Source organism: Anas acuta, chromosome 2, assembly GCF_963932015.1.
Source record: "Anas acuta chromosome 2, bAnaAcu1.1, whole genome shotgun sequence".
NCBI lineage: Eukaryota > Metazoa > Chordata > Aves > Anseriformes > Anatidae > Anas > Anas acuta.
The window spans coordinates 154,596,015-154,609,990 of record NC_088980.1 but is presented as its reverse complement, the minus strand read 5'-3'; the positions used below and the strand labels follow the sequence as shown (position 1 = coordinate 154,609,990).

At 50.0% G+C, this 13,976-nt stretch overlaps 1 long non-coding RNA gene across 2 annotated transcripts; it reads right to left on the bottom strand.

Moving 5' to 3' along the window:
* Nucleotides 1-835: 835 nt before the first annotated feature.
* LOC137851539 (uncharacterized) lies at nucleotides 836-13,729 on the bottom strand. 2 transcript variants are annotated; one of them, XR_011093271.1, is made up of 4 exons: nucleotides 12,358-13,725; nucleotides 11,710-11,911; nucleotides 11,052-11,266; nucleotides 836-10,330 (listed from the first exon to the last, which is right to left on the bottom strand). It is a non-coding gene; the product is annotated as an uncharacterized lncRNA (long non-coding RNA). The 2 variants fall into 2 exon arrangements; XR_011093270.1 differs by having other exon boundaries at nucleotides 836-11,266; nucleotides 12,358-13,729.
* Nucleotides 13,730-13,976: the final 247 nt, after the last annotated feature.

Here is a 13,976-nt window from a genome sequence, read left to right as displayed (position 1 = left end):
AATCCATGGCCCTAAACCTTGGGGTGCAGCAGGATGTACGCGGCTATAACCCAGTAGAAATGGGATTTCGGCTCACAAGATGGTCAACAGCCCAGATATTTACCTCTCCATGAAGTCTGTGAGCTGGCACTGCTCATGCCTGGGCACCCTTTGATGGGGACTGAAGGGTTTGGAGACAGGACCCCACTGGGAGGCACCCCAAATTCAGCAAGAAGATCAGGAAACTGTACGGGTATCAGCTGTGCCAGGGACAGGATCACGGCCAGTGAGGACATGGGGCTCACCCCCATATTGTAAGGCAAGTGGGGTGCTCTCCAAAACCAGGACAGAGCCAGCTGCAACCCCCTCGGTGTTTGGGTGCTGTCCCAACCCTACACTGGGTGGATTGGGACATCTTCCAGCATCATCTGGGGATGGTGGGAGGAATCCTGGCATCCTCCAGCCCCACAGAGGACCGAAGGAGGCCGACCTCATGGAAATCCCCTTCCACGTTCCCGGCAGCGGTGTTTCCTCTCCTGCAAGGGCTTGCGGTGGTGGCAGGCGAGGGGGAGGCACTTTAGGGAGCGTGTTTACAGAGCTCCTGCCAAACCACAGGAAGTCCCAGCTCCTGGGGATGAAGAGCAGGAGGAGGAGGAGGAGGAAGAGGAAGAGGCCAAGGCTCTGTCAGCTCCTCTCCACCGCCACCAGCAAACGAAAGCCAGAGCACTGCGCTGCTGCTTCGCAGAGCCATGTGAGAGGCAGGAGGGGCTGAATCCTTTTCTCCTCGCTGTTTTATCTCAGAGTAGCTCGGAGGGTGAAGGCTGCCAGCAAAAGGAGAGAAAAGCACCTGGGAAATTCATTGTTCTTCCACCCACATCTGCTATTCGAGCACGGCCAGGGTAGCTTTGCTCAGAAACCGGAGCGCTGGCAGCTGAGGGAAGATGCTTGTAAATTAAACAAAACATCTCACAGCAAAGAAAAGTGGTATTTATTTGTCTTAAAATCAATCTGAACTGATTTGGATATGCCATTTATGTGTTGCGTTCCTATTTACTCACCTGTGGGTTGTTGCCTTACGTGGTTCTGGTTCTCCCAGTGTTTGAAGGGCTGGCAGCAGAGCAGACCGAGCACCTGAGGGATCTGCTGCCGCAGCCACCACTCCCAGCGCCGAGACGCCTCTTGCCCATTGAGGCTTCCAAGGTCTTGGGCAGAGGGCTTGAAGATGTTCCTGCTTGATCAGAGGGCACTGGACACCATAATCAACATATTTGGGACTGGCAAAGAGCTCTTGGGGCCAGGCACCGTGGGGCCTCCTGCTGACAGCTCTGGGTGGCCTTGGTTGCATCCTTGGTGAAGACCATGGCCTTGGCTGTATCCTTGATGAAGACCATGGCCTTGGCTGCATCCTTGGTGAAGACCATGGCCTTGGTTGCATCCTTGGTGAAGACCATGGCCTTGGTTGCACCCCTGAAGACCACGAAAACCATGCCCTCATCATATCTAAAAGGAAGCATGGCTCAACATTCACTGGAGGAGCACTCCCTGTCCTCACCATTTGACTTGCTGAGCGAGGACAGATACTCCACACCCTGATTTATCTGTTCACATCTGCAGGGGCACAGACAGGCAGAAAAACAACCCACCTCCTGAAATATTACCTCATGCTGCTCGAGCCATTAGGAACTGCAAATTAATCTGTAACAGACTGGATTTAAGAGCGAAAGAAAAATATAACTTCATTTGCTGGACATGCTATTTCAGAATGAATAATACCGCTCGGTTTTAATACCCATTAAACAGCCAGGCTCAATAAAAAGAAAAGAGCAAAGTTCCCAAGAGATTTCAGCTGACAATGAATATCATACTGAATATAGGCAGGAATAAGAGTTATACTGGCATCGTTGCTGCGCTGTAGTCTATATAATTAGTACTTTTCCGCACTCCTTTTTGGCAACAGCTTTATCAAATCCCAAATGTCCACAGTGAGTTAAGACTTGCTGGAGCACCTTGCAGTCAAAAACTTTGTTCAGGCTCTCACATCCTGCAGCGTTCGTAATCATTAATTATCTGTATGTGATGCTGGTTCCCAGACGAATGGCCTCTCCTATTAACTGAGCCGTATTTAATCTCAGGAGAATTCAGGATGTATTTGTAAGAGAAATTCAGCAAGCTGTGCCAACATTTCTTTTTCTATTACGGTGAATTTTTACATCACGAAGCCCTCTGTGATAACCCAGGGGGGCTGGGCTTTTCCTCCTTAAGCTAAAAACCCCAGTTCTTCAAACCTTTCCTCCTACATTAGATTTCCCAAGACTTTCTATCATTCTTTTCCCGACATAGAGCACGGTGACAGAAATGCACTGCCCCACTTCCAAGCATGTAACTTTGACTTTCAGGCTGGGCTATGTGCTTGTTTACACCTCTCAGCATGCTCTCTGCTCCCTCTAGAAGAGGGTGGATTTCCTGACTCACATTCGCCTGGTAACCCATTGCCCAAACCGGTTGTTCCCCATTCTGTATTTGTGCAGCAGCTGCTGCCTTATTCCACCCCGTGTCTCTCCTGACTGAAGCTCACTCTACTCTTTTTTGGCTTTTCCTCCCCCGAGCTAAAGCCACCCTACATCTCAACTTCATCCTCCAGTGCCATTACCAGTCTTCTTCATATCCACCAAAACAAGGCTCCTCTCTAAGCCCATCCACTCTGCAGAACCACAATCACCTTCCCCTTCCCCTCTTGGAGGCCACATTAATAAACATCCAAGCCATACATTTTAGATGGTTTAGGAGAAAATCAGGGATGAAAGCCCTGCTGGATCTAAGGCACGTGGCATCTGCTGCTTCTCTTCTTTCCAGAAGGAGTCTCACAAGGAGAATTTGATGGAAATCAAAGTTTCTTCTTGACCAGACCTATCTCTTTGGTACCTATCATTTATTTGTAAAGAGGGCATTTGATGGCCTGTCCCAATTTCTTGCTTCGTCTTTGTAGAGCTGTATGTTTCCTACTGTATTTCCCCTGCTGGCTCTGTTAAACTCATTTTCCTGTGCTTGTACACCTCGTATTAATGGCACTGTGCCTCACCATCCCTGATCCTCAGCATGAAACTGCCCCGTTACTAGGAAAAAACCTGCCCAAAACCCTGTTCAACTCTATGCTAAATATTAGCACTGAGAGTGTTGGGGTCTCATTCCTAAGCCCAGCCCTTCAGACCCCAAGAAAACCCTTAACTTTAAGCACACAACACATCACCAGCTTCACCACTGGCTCATGTAGCTTTGGCTCCAACCCATAACATTGTCGGGTCTCAATGTCTTCATCCGCGGGTTCAAAAATAGCCAGTGATGCTTATCTAGCGATGCAGGGAAATGGAACAGAGAATTCATTTCACACCTGTACAATGGATTTGCATCTGATGAAGGTTTTCCAGGTCCCAAAGGGAAAGCACGTGAGCCAAATCCTGCTCTCAGACTCCAGACTCTTGGTCAGACCACAGTGGCTGGGCAGAATTGGGACTCTCAGCTGTGATGGGTCATGATAGCAGCCAGCTATCCTTTTATCCTTTTACCCTTCCACCTCCCCCAGATGCTCTTGGAAGCCCCCTTCCCCAACAAATAAAAAAAATAAAGGAAAATAAGGGACAAGGCTAAGTGGGTGCCTATGGACACTGTCTACTCTCCCAAGACCACCCAGGTCCAGCTTGGAGGTGTGATGCAGAAGAAGCACTTATGGAGGTTAAGGAAATTTGGATGAGGATTACCAGAAGTTCCCTATCTACCCTCCAGAGATTTCCACTGGTGCTTGCAATGTCAGCCCCCAGGGAGGGAAAAAGCAGTGGGAATAGGTTACAGGGCTTTATCCACGCTGGGAATGACTCATGTCCTTCTTGCTGGAGAACCAGGAACCTGGGATTTCTTCTGTGCTTCCACGCCAAGCTCATACCCCTGTCCTCCTGGGAGGGAAACTGTTCCCACAAAGGCTGGGCAGAGGTGCAGGAGACGTACAAGTGTGGTGGAGGAGCTGCAGGTGCCACCGTCCCCCCATCTGCGGGGTGCATCAGCTGCCTGGTACCTGGTGGTGTGCCAGAGACTTGGGGCCTCGGGGGGATTTCAAACACACTCAGCTGAAGCACTGATGCTTAAAAGCTGGCTCCCTAGGGTCCTTATACACCAAAAAAAAAAAAAAAAGAGGCAGAGCATCACTCCTGGAGCTTCTTTAAGGATCTGTAAGATAGCAAGCACGAACCCCGTCTCCTATGGTGTTGTTTTTTTTTTTTTTCCTTTTTTTCTCTTCCTTTGTGGCAAGTTATTCTCAGTCACGACAGGGAGGAATCAGAGCTTGCATTCCACCCACCCTTCAGCCAAGACCCGCTTCAGGCTGCTCAGCTCTTCTGAAGGGAGACAAAATCCATCCCAAAGCCCTCGGTGCCAGAAGATGGAAGGCTTCCAATGCAAACGACGGGACAAATAAGCCGGCCAGCGCCAGCCCTCTGTCATTCAGCCTCCTCTCTGAACCGAAAAGCAAAGCAACTCCCAGAGGTCTCTCCCACTCCGGGCATGGCTTTGCAATTATAAATTATCCCAAGATTATCTCTGGCCCCAGCGCTGCCGTATTCACCTCCCCTGTGCTTGCCGGGAGATTAATTGCTGCTGCATCGGCTGCGCTGCGGAACAAAAGCTGGGGATGCAGCAAGCTCCTAATTACCGGCATCGCTCGGCGGCAGCAAGGGCTGATAAATGTAAAAGTAAATAGGTGAGGAAATGCTTTTCTTTTTAACACGGTCTGTGGTTAACGGGCACAGCCCGCTGCTGGGAAGGACATCGGGATGAATGGGACCAGCCACTCGTTAGGGTTGTGTTAGGTGGGGGAGCGATGACCAGAGTGGATCCCTCGTGGCAGCAGCAGGCAGCAGCCAGGTACTGGGGGGTGTTTCTTGCTTCTACCACATCCTAGCACAATTTTTGGTGATGTCTGGCTGCAGCATCCATCCTAACCCCTGATACCTTCCTCTCCCGTGCAGTCTGGTGGCCTCATCTGCATCGCAGACCTGATGGGGCAACTGCAACTGATGGAGCATCACCGTGTCAGGAGAGGCTACAGTGGTGCCAACCTCAGTGCCCAAATTTGACCTCTTTCCCTGGTGGATCTCATGCCTCGTGTGAGGAAATGTGGATCCATTTGAGGATACTGGTGCTACTGGTGCCCATTCTGAGCTTTCTTTCCCACTCAAAATCCCTAGTTATCTCCTGAATACCCCACCTGAGCATGAAGTGCCCAAAAGGAGCTCCATCAACAGGAAGACCTCTGGTCTGCAGAAGCCACCCTCATCATCTTCATCCACAGTGGGAACAAGCAGCAAACCCACTGCTCCTCTCCGTCTCCAGGCTGGAGCAGAGAAAAGTAAAGCTCCACGGGGCTGCTGGAAGTTTTGAGACCCCGGTATCGCTGTCACTCTGGTGCTGTGGGATTTCCACGCTCCTGGAAGCACGGCGAGAACTCAGGGCTCAGAGGAGACACCAGGAGAGCACCACAGCCCCGAGCGGGAGCGGGCTGGCAATCCGCGAGGCTTTCTCATGGGATTTCCTCTCTCCCTCCTGGTTCGGTTTGAGCTGGAAACACCATGAGAATGACTTTCCTCCTCGCATTTCAGCAGTTTTGCTTCCGGGCCTGGGCTAAACAAGGAAGTGCAGAGGCGTGGGAACCGAGGGGAGATGCAAACACACGAGAGCGTGGTCTGAACCCATCCAGCCCTCCCCGTGCGCCTCTCTGCCTGACCCGCCAGGGCAATCCTCCTGCCAGATTAATTCCTCCACCCCGGCCTGACACCTTCAGGTGGAGGTGGTTTTCTCAGCTGTCCCTGAAGGACGAATCCTGCTGGCTCTCAGACACCAAAGCAGCTCCAGCAATAGCCACGTGGATTGCAGCGGTGTGGGACGAGGACATTTGGAGCAGGATTTTGATGCCCAAAGCCTGTGGACTCCAGAGCACTTGGACACGGGGACCAGACCTCCAGAGAACCTCAATCCTTTTGTTGTCTGCCATGAGATGGAGTAAAAAGGCTTGGCTTCTCAATGCTTTTGGTGTCTCAGCACCCCAAGAGCAGGGAGTATTTCAGGTGACTGAAGTGAAACCACAAAACTGTTTAGGCGAGGCTGACCCTAACCTCCAGAACCAAAATCTGACGCTAACCAAACAAGGTGTGCCCACAGCAGGCACGGCATGTAGGGATGAATAATGCTCCTCTCACCCCTCGCGTATGTCAGAATAAAGTTCAGCCATCACCACGGGCTAAGGCACCGCACAAGGGAGGCTTAGACCAAGCACGCAATACCTCGAAGCTACGAGGAATGAGGAAATGGAAAGGACTTGTTCCCACCCCAACCGACTCGAGGCACTGCTCCTTTCCCATAAGCCTCCACCAGATTGGCAGGAAAATCTCTTTAGGATTATGGGGATCTGTTCAGGAGCTCAGAGGTTAATTGGAGCAACACCCTCGGGTGCTTACACGCAGAAAGGAGGGGAGAGCTTCTGCCAGGAAGGTCATGGAGCTACTGAGCACATCCCTCTGGAGCATTCGGCATTATTTAATTATTGCTGTACGAATAGCTAATGTGATTTAAAGTATTCAAGGTCTCTCAGGCTTTGCAAGAGAAACAAGTCTCTTTTTTTTTTCTAAGGACCTCTCCCAGGGGATGGGTGTAGCAGCGTTTTAGCCCAGCAAGCCCTGTCGCAGCACTGAGCACTCAAAGCCAGATGACTTTAGGGTTTCTGGGCATGATCTGGCCCAGATCGTGGGCAAAGCAGCTCGGGTGCATCTCAGGTGCTTAATGTTGGCATTAAGAGTGCCAGCACCAGCCAGGACAGGGCTTAGCGACCTGAGAGGTCACCTCCAATCCCACCTGAAATTCTGTGCACTGCTCAGCACCAAGGGGTCCCCGTCCTCCCAGAGGCCGCTTGCTGAGTGCATTACACCTGAATTTGAGCAGTGAATTTTGAGCAGGCAGGGTTAGTTCTGGTCACACAGCTCTCTTCTCATCCTTGATGATGCTACCTAGCACTGCCATCAGCTAGCCAGGCTCTGCTGCCCTCTCCTCTACAGCAAGCACCATCGTGTGCCCGCTCTGCGCACTGGTCTTAGCTGCACGTACATCCCCAGAGGCACGTGCATGGTTTCTCCGTGTCCTCAGCTCAGAAGAAGCACAGCCCTGGCCAACAGCCCTCCCTCCCTGCCTGCTAAAAGAAGCAAGGAAGGTAGAGACGAGGCCACAAGCTGGCCTGTGACTCTGCTCCCTGCTGGCTCCCTCCCATCTGCCCTGCCCATGGCGCTTTTCCCCGTCACGGTCTGGCACATCTATTTCAGCTCTCAAATTCAGACGACTGTCACATATCACGGGGAACAAGAAACAGATTCCCACTGGTGAAGGAGGGTCCTAGGGAAGCGTGGCGTCAATGACGTGCCCTTGAGGTTCAGAGGAGGAGGACCCGACTGCTTATTAGTCCCATTTCCCAGCTGGAAATTTCTAGGGATAACCTAGCCGGGGAATTCTAGGGAAAGCTTTCAAAAAAACTTCTAGTAATGCACTGGGAGAAGAAACTCCCCAGCGTTAATGCTGCTCGTTGCACAATAAACCACGTGAACCACTGGACATGGATCCAAAACATCAAGAAAAATGCAGGAGCGTCTCTACATCCTTCTAAAAAAATCATCTCTCTTTCAATGATTGGGGATAGGATAGGATAGGATAGGATAGGATAGGATAGGATAGGATAGGATAGGATAGGATAGGATAGGATAGGATAGGATAGGATAGGATAGGATAGGATAGAATAGAATAGAATAGAATAGAATAGAATAGAATAGAATAGAATAGAATAGAATAGAATAGAATAGAATAGAATAGAATAGAATAGAATAGAATAGAATAGAATAGAATAGAATAGAATAGACTCTTTTCTGGGATAGATTACACAATCTCTCCAAGTCTACCTTTCAGCCCCGTTTCCCCTGATTCTAGGATTTCCTCATTACCTTGTGCTAGATGATTTCTGTCTTTGAAAGGACTCAAATTCACAGATTCATCCTTACTCCATTCCCCTCCTTGCTCCTCTCACAAGGCCTCTTCTCCAGCTTCCCCGGTCAGCGTGAGCTCTCAAGCATCACATCATGACCTCTCAGCATCACAGGGTTGAGCTATTTTGCCCCTTAGCACTTCCATTCATTCAAAGATGCTTTGTCTCGGAGGACAGGAAGGACAGCAAGTTGGAAGCACGAGGTAAGGCCACAATTGCTCCTCCAGAAGTCAAGCACATGCTCGGTGGCCAGCTAGATAATACCTCGCACAGTCCGGCCACAGAGAGCTAGGAAATGAGTCAATAGCACCGTGCTGCACCTTCACACTGGCAGGAAAAAGAGTCAGGGATGAAGGCGAGTCATGAAATCAGAGCAGCATTACTCAGCATGGTCAGCTTGTCACGGCATCGTGTGATCGACCACTTGAGTCACAGGAGAGGAATTCATCTCTGTTAAGTTTATGCACCTAAAGCGCAGTCTTTTATGCCTGGCCACACGACTTCGGTTTCTTTTATAGCCTGTGATTCATCTGACCTCTCTCGGATACTGCTGAGGATTGAATCACGCTCTGGTTCTTCCTATTCCTCTGCATCAGAAATAAAGGGAGCCGACGGTGACTAGTTCATCTCAAGTCAGACATCTCACTTTTAGGTGCCAAACGAAGAGCAAAGGAATCCCACTCTGGGTATTGTCATTTCTCCTTAATTGAAGGGCTTAAAGCTTTCAAAGCAGGAGGACAATGACAGTTGAATTTGTGGTTGGGCTTTTCATGCCAACATTCAGAGACCGTTCCTCCCCTGCCAGCTTGCTCAGCTTAATTCATGGGAATGTCTAGAAACGGGAACCCCTGGAGCCCAGCAAAAAGGAGCCCAGCTCTGGAATTTGTGTGAGCAACCCGTCCTTTATTATTTGAGAAATGCCAGCATTGTGCAGCAGCTATAGGCACCGGGGAGCCTACAGAGGCTTCTTTGTCACAAAGACCCACGTGCAAAGCTCCACGTGGAAGGTGCTCTGCTGCTCCTGCGGTATTTCAGGTGCAAAGGCACAACGCACTGCTGGTTTTGGGAGTGTTTGAGGAGTTTATAATACATAAGGAATCTGCCCTGAAATGTCATTTGGGATGGGAGGAATTGGAGAGCCAGGAAAGACAGGATAATGCTGGTTAATTAAAAGATGTATCGCGAGTGTGGTGCAAATCCTCCTGTGCTCCAGGAAGGACAGGAGCTTGGTGGCAGCTGGAGTGATGGGGAGAGCCACGGGAGTGCGTTTTTCCCCCAAAAAAGACACAGTTCCCCTGAGAGGATCCTACAGCACCACAAGCCACATGGATGGAGGTAAAATATTCCTCAGCCCCTGGAGGTTGGATCCCTGGGGAGATGAGGTTTCCCTCTCCGTTAGGAGATGGATCATAGAGGAGTAGAAACGAGGACCTCATCATTTCAGCTTCCCACCCCCAAGAAGTGTTGCTTGCACAGGAATTTGAGGCACAGCAGAGTGAGGAGGGAAGGAAAAGGCTTGGGCTGTGCCCATGGGCTGCACTCAGACCCCAGGGGGCTGCAGCAGGGCCAGGAGGAGAGCACTGGGGAAGGAAGTCTTACGGCAAGGTCGGACAGCAGCTGTCTCCAGGAATGAATCCAGGAGCAGCATCCTCCTGGGATGGGCCAGGAGGATCTTGCATTGACTGCCTGCCCTTCCTGAGTTCGGGAGGAAATTAATCTCCCACCGTGGGCTTCGGTTTATTTTTACATTGCGAGTTAGCCCGAAGGGAAAAAAAAAATCATTAAAAAAAAATAAAAATCTATTCCCTAAAAGGAATAGCAAATTTCACAGCGAACTAAGGAGATTAGTCAAATCCCTGTGACCGTCAGCAGTTTCACTTAGGTCAAAGCCTGGCATAACTCAATCTCTGTGAGAATGGAGAGGAGCAGCTCGGACTGCCCGGCTCTGCAGGAGGAGCAGCCTCTCTGAAAGGGTCCTTCCGCAATATCTGGAGGGAAATGTCTCTTCTGCAGCCCCAAAGAGGAGAGGCAAGCAGTCAGGCTGGCCCAGAGCTCAGACAGTGAAAGGGAGCGTTATCTCTTGCAGATACCACAGGGAGACCTTCCAAGCTGGGAAGCAGGAGGGGAACCGATTTCCCAGGCTAGGAGACATCAAAGACTGTGTGAAACCTTCCGAAAATGCTCACCCTGAATTTCTCATGCCTGGGTGGGCACATGGGATGACTCTCCACAGGGTCAGGGGAACGGAGACAGCGGGAGCTGTCGGGTTCTGATTCGCCTCTTGCTCTGGGGGAGAAAAAGGAGAGAATTTGGTTCCAAAGCTAAAAATAAAGACACCACCCGCAGGTTTGGTTTTGCACAAAAAAATTGGCCTGAGTGAGGTAACCTAGGGCCCTTTCTGGATGAAATCATTCCCATCCCCTGGCCAACATGCCTGTGCTGATGGGCTCAAAGAGCCATCAGCCTTCCAGGCTGTGCATCCAGCTTCATCCCGGGGACCAGCGGGAGCTGTCACGCCACCACCACACCGCACACAGCAAGCGGAAAGGTGTCGGAGAAGGAAACCAACCCTTTTTTTTTGATTGCTCCAGGGAGAAATGGGGCTTTCAGCTCCTACTCCAGGGATTTTAAATATATGTAACCCTCTTGGTGCGACAGTCTCCCTCCCGGTTATATGAGTACAGATGGTATTGTTTTAAATTGTGTCCCGAAGCCAAATAAGATGGGAAAGCCCGTGGTGTCTGCAGAGAGGCTGGAGGCTCTTTGCAATTGTTTCCCTTTCCCTGATAAAGCTGCTGGTGTGGTTTTTTGAAGAAAGTAGAATTTTTTTTCGCAATTCTGAGTTCGCCTCACAGGGCAGCTCGTTCTCTCTTTGTGGCTTCTCTGCCATTTGAACCCTTTCAGTAGTACCAGCCCTGAGGTTTTCAAAGTCATGAGTCAGGCACTGGGAAATCCTTACACTGATTTAGAAACTGCAAGATTCAAAACAAAACACCCAAAGACAAACCAAATGCGGGGACTTTCGAGTTGCTTCTGGTCTTCGAGCTTTTAGTGTTGAGAGTGGAAGGGTCCCATCGCGGTGCTGCTGGGCACCATCACACCTGCTTTTCCATCTGCTGTTTCTTTTCTCGTGCTATGAGCTCTCTGGGGCAGAAAGCATCTTCCTGTCCCGTGAACAGGCAGAATTTAGCACAAGGCAGTCTTCAAGCAGGAAGCAGCCTCCTGGGCAACAGGGGAATGAATGAAAATCATTACAGTCAGCTGCTTCACCTATGAAATACTCATCTGAGGGGAAAGCAAGACAGCAGACAGGATAAGGGAAGGCAGCCAGCACCCTTGGCCACCACAGCTGCCGGCATTTTCAGCTTTTGTATCAGCTCCTGACCCGGTGAGAGCTTTACTGCAGGAAAAAAAAAAATACATAAAGAAAAAAGAAAAAAAAAAAAAAAGAGCAATAAAGATCATTCTAGTGCTGCCTGTGTCAAACCACAGTCTGCATACAGAAAAAGACATTCGGGTGCTGGTTTTAGTAGCAGACACTGTGGGAGCCACTGAAAGCCCTCTCTGCCCAGGTTCCCAGTTTGATTAGTGCTGTTGGAGCAAGCAGGGCTCCCAGAATTTATATCTCTGAGGCATGGCACAAAAGGAAAAAACGTGGCCCTCACCTCCGCAGGGGGAAAAAGCAGATCCAGAAGGATGGGGTGACCGCATGGCTCTGACCTCCATTTCTGCTGCAGATGGTCTCTTCCACCACCAAATGTCCCCGATCCTATGATTCAAGCTGATTTTGACCTTTCTTTAAGGTCTGGGAGCATGGAGGAATGAGTGAGGAAGCCCGCATGCTCTTGCCTGCTGCAACAACCTGACCTTGGAGGCAGAAATGCAAGAGTGAAAATGCAAGAAAGAAAAGCAAAACCTTCAAAATCTTTGATCCGCACGCAGGAGTGGGATCAAAATCGCAGTACTTGGCAGATCTACCTGTGTCAAGGCTGAATTTGGATCTGGACCTGTGGGAATAATAATAATAAAAAGGGAACATCCTCTGCTATTTCCATAACATGGAGCTGACCAAAAGCATGAGTTGGGCTTTGCCCCCAGGGAGTCCAGGCTGGGCAGAGGTAAGGGCCCTTTGCTCCTGATGATCTCACCAGTCTGACATTTCTCCTCATGCATTTCCCCATCCTCCAGCCCCCCCCCAAAAAAAACTAACTGGAAGCACACCTTTCAAAGTAACATTTTCCAGACTGCTTTGCAAAAGGTGAAGCTGGATGCGATTTTTCAGCAGGGCTTTGGCAGAAGCTCGCTGCTCTTACCTGGCCCCTCGGCGTCTGCACCCCGACAGATTCCTCCAGCACATCTCCAGCTCCTCTCGGTTTCGCCTTTTTGTGGTGTTTGTTTCTTTGCCCTTTTTAAATAAACCATTGGCAGTTACTATGGTAACACGCCTCATTCCCTCTCCCTCCTCCCTAAAAGTCTATTTCTATTTAACAGGCTTTTAAAAAGGCTCTATTTATACTTTCTTTTGTTATCCTGCCCCTGCTCCCTTGCAGCCAGCCAAGGGCAGACACGGAGAAGTGCAGGCACTAGCCTCTGTTACTAATAATGGCCATCCATAAACACGAGAGCGAGCCGTGGGGATCAAAGCTGTGACCTTCATCGGGAGATGCTCCGCTCCTTAGGCGAACAAAAAGGAAATCTGAGGCACGACACACGGCGTGCTCGGGCGGAAAGCGATGCTAGCAGGGGCCATCGCCACCTTCCACCCTCCAGCATCACACCGAGAGGCTGCAAGTCCTCCTAAAAAGGCCAGCAGGCGAAAAGCAGCCTTGCTGTCACTGCAGGCAGCTCCCACCTTTCCTCCTTTCTCACCTTCAGACATTCGTCTGCTCTGCTGGTAATTGGATAAAGGGAAAAAGAAGAGCTGTGCTGCTTTTTTTTGCTTCCCAGGAGGCAAAAAGAAAGGCTCTCTCCTTATGCTTTTTCATTTTAACTCTCAGGGCTGCTAGCAAGCGTCAAGGTTTACTTCCTTAAGGCTCCTTATATCATTTAAACGTGCAGGTTGCAATTTCTCTTAACCCTTCACGGAAGCTGTAGGTGCCCGAAATTTTTACCACAGCAGCTTTTCTCCTATTGTCTTTCAGGCCTTTCTGCTAATAGAAAACAATGGGTGTGAAACAGTCCAAGTCCCATTTGGTTCCTTTCTCCATTGAGAGGTTTCACTTGCACGGTCAGGCCGGTGCCAGAAACCACACGTTTTTTGGTCATCTTTAGGGTGTTCCAGGAAACATATTGTTGACAGAGCTCGATTTTTCAGTAGGAAAAGCAAGCAGAAGAAAGACTTCCCAGCCCTCCCCTTCTTCCCTCCACGTAAAGACAGCTTTCGGGGCTTCTTTGCTGCCAAAGCGTGACCCCAAATATCACAAAACCATTTTCCTTCTCACTCCCCAGCCTGGCCAGCACGAGAAACTGTGACGTTCCTCCAGAAAGGGTTAAGATGTCTAAAACTTCAGCCTCAATAAGCAGCCAGCAAAAGTGTCCTGTCCCCAGGGTAGGCTCAGTGTATGAGAATTTGCTCAGATCATGTAATGTTTGTAACTTGATTTCCTGCCGGAAAGCTTCAGTGGGTGGAGTTTCTGCTGAACCAGACAGAACTAGAATTATTTCCTTCTCCGGATTGCCTGTGCATGTCCAGTCAAGCTCAACTGAATTAATAGCAACCAGCTCGTTTCCCCCACACCCCCTTTCCCATTCACCTCTGGCAGCGGAGGCACGGGAAGTATGCGATAATCCTGCTGCCAGGCTGAGTGCCTGAGGAGGTGGGATGGTCCCACAACCTTCTTCAGGCCCAGCCTTATTTTTTTTTTTTTTTTAAATATTCTGGAGAAAGGATGTCCTAATGACCAGCCTGCTGCCCTACTGATTTCCTACACGG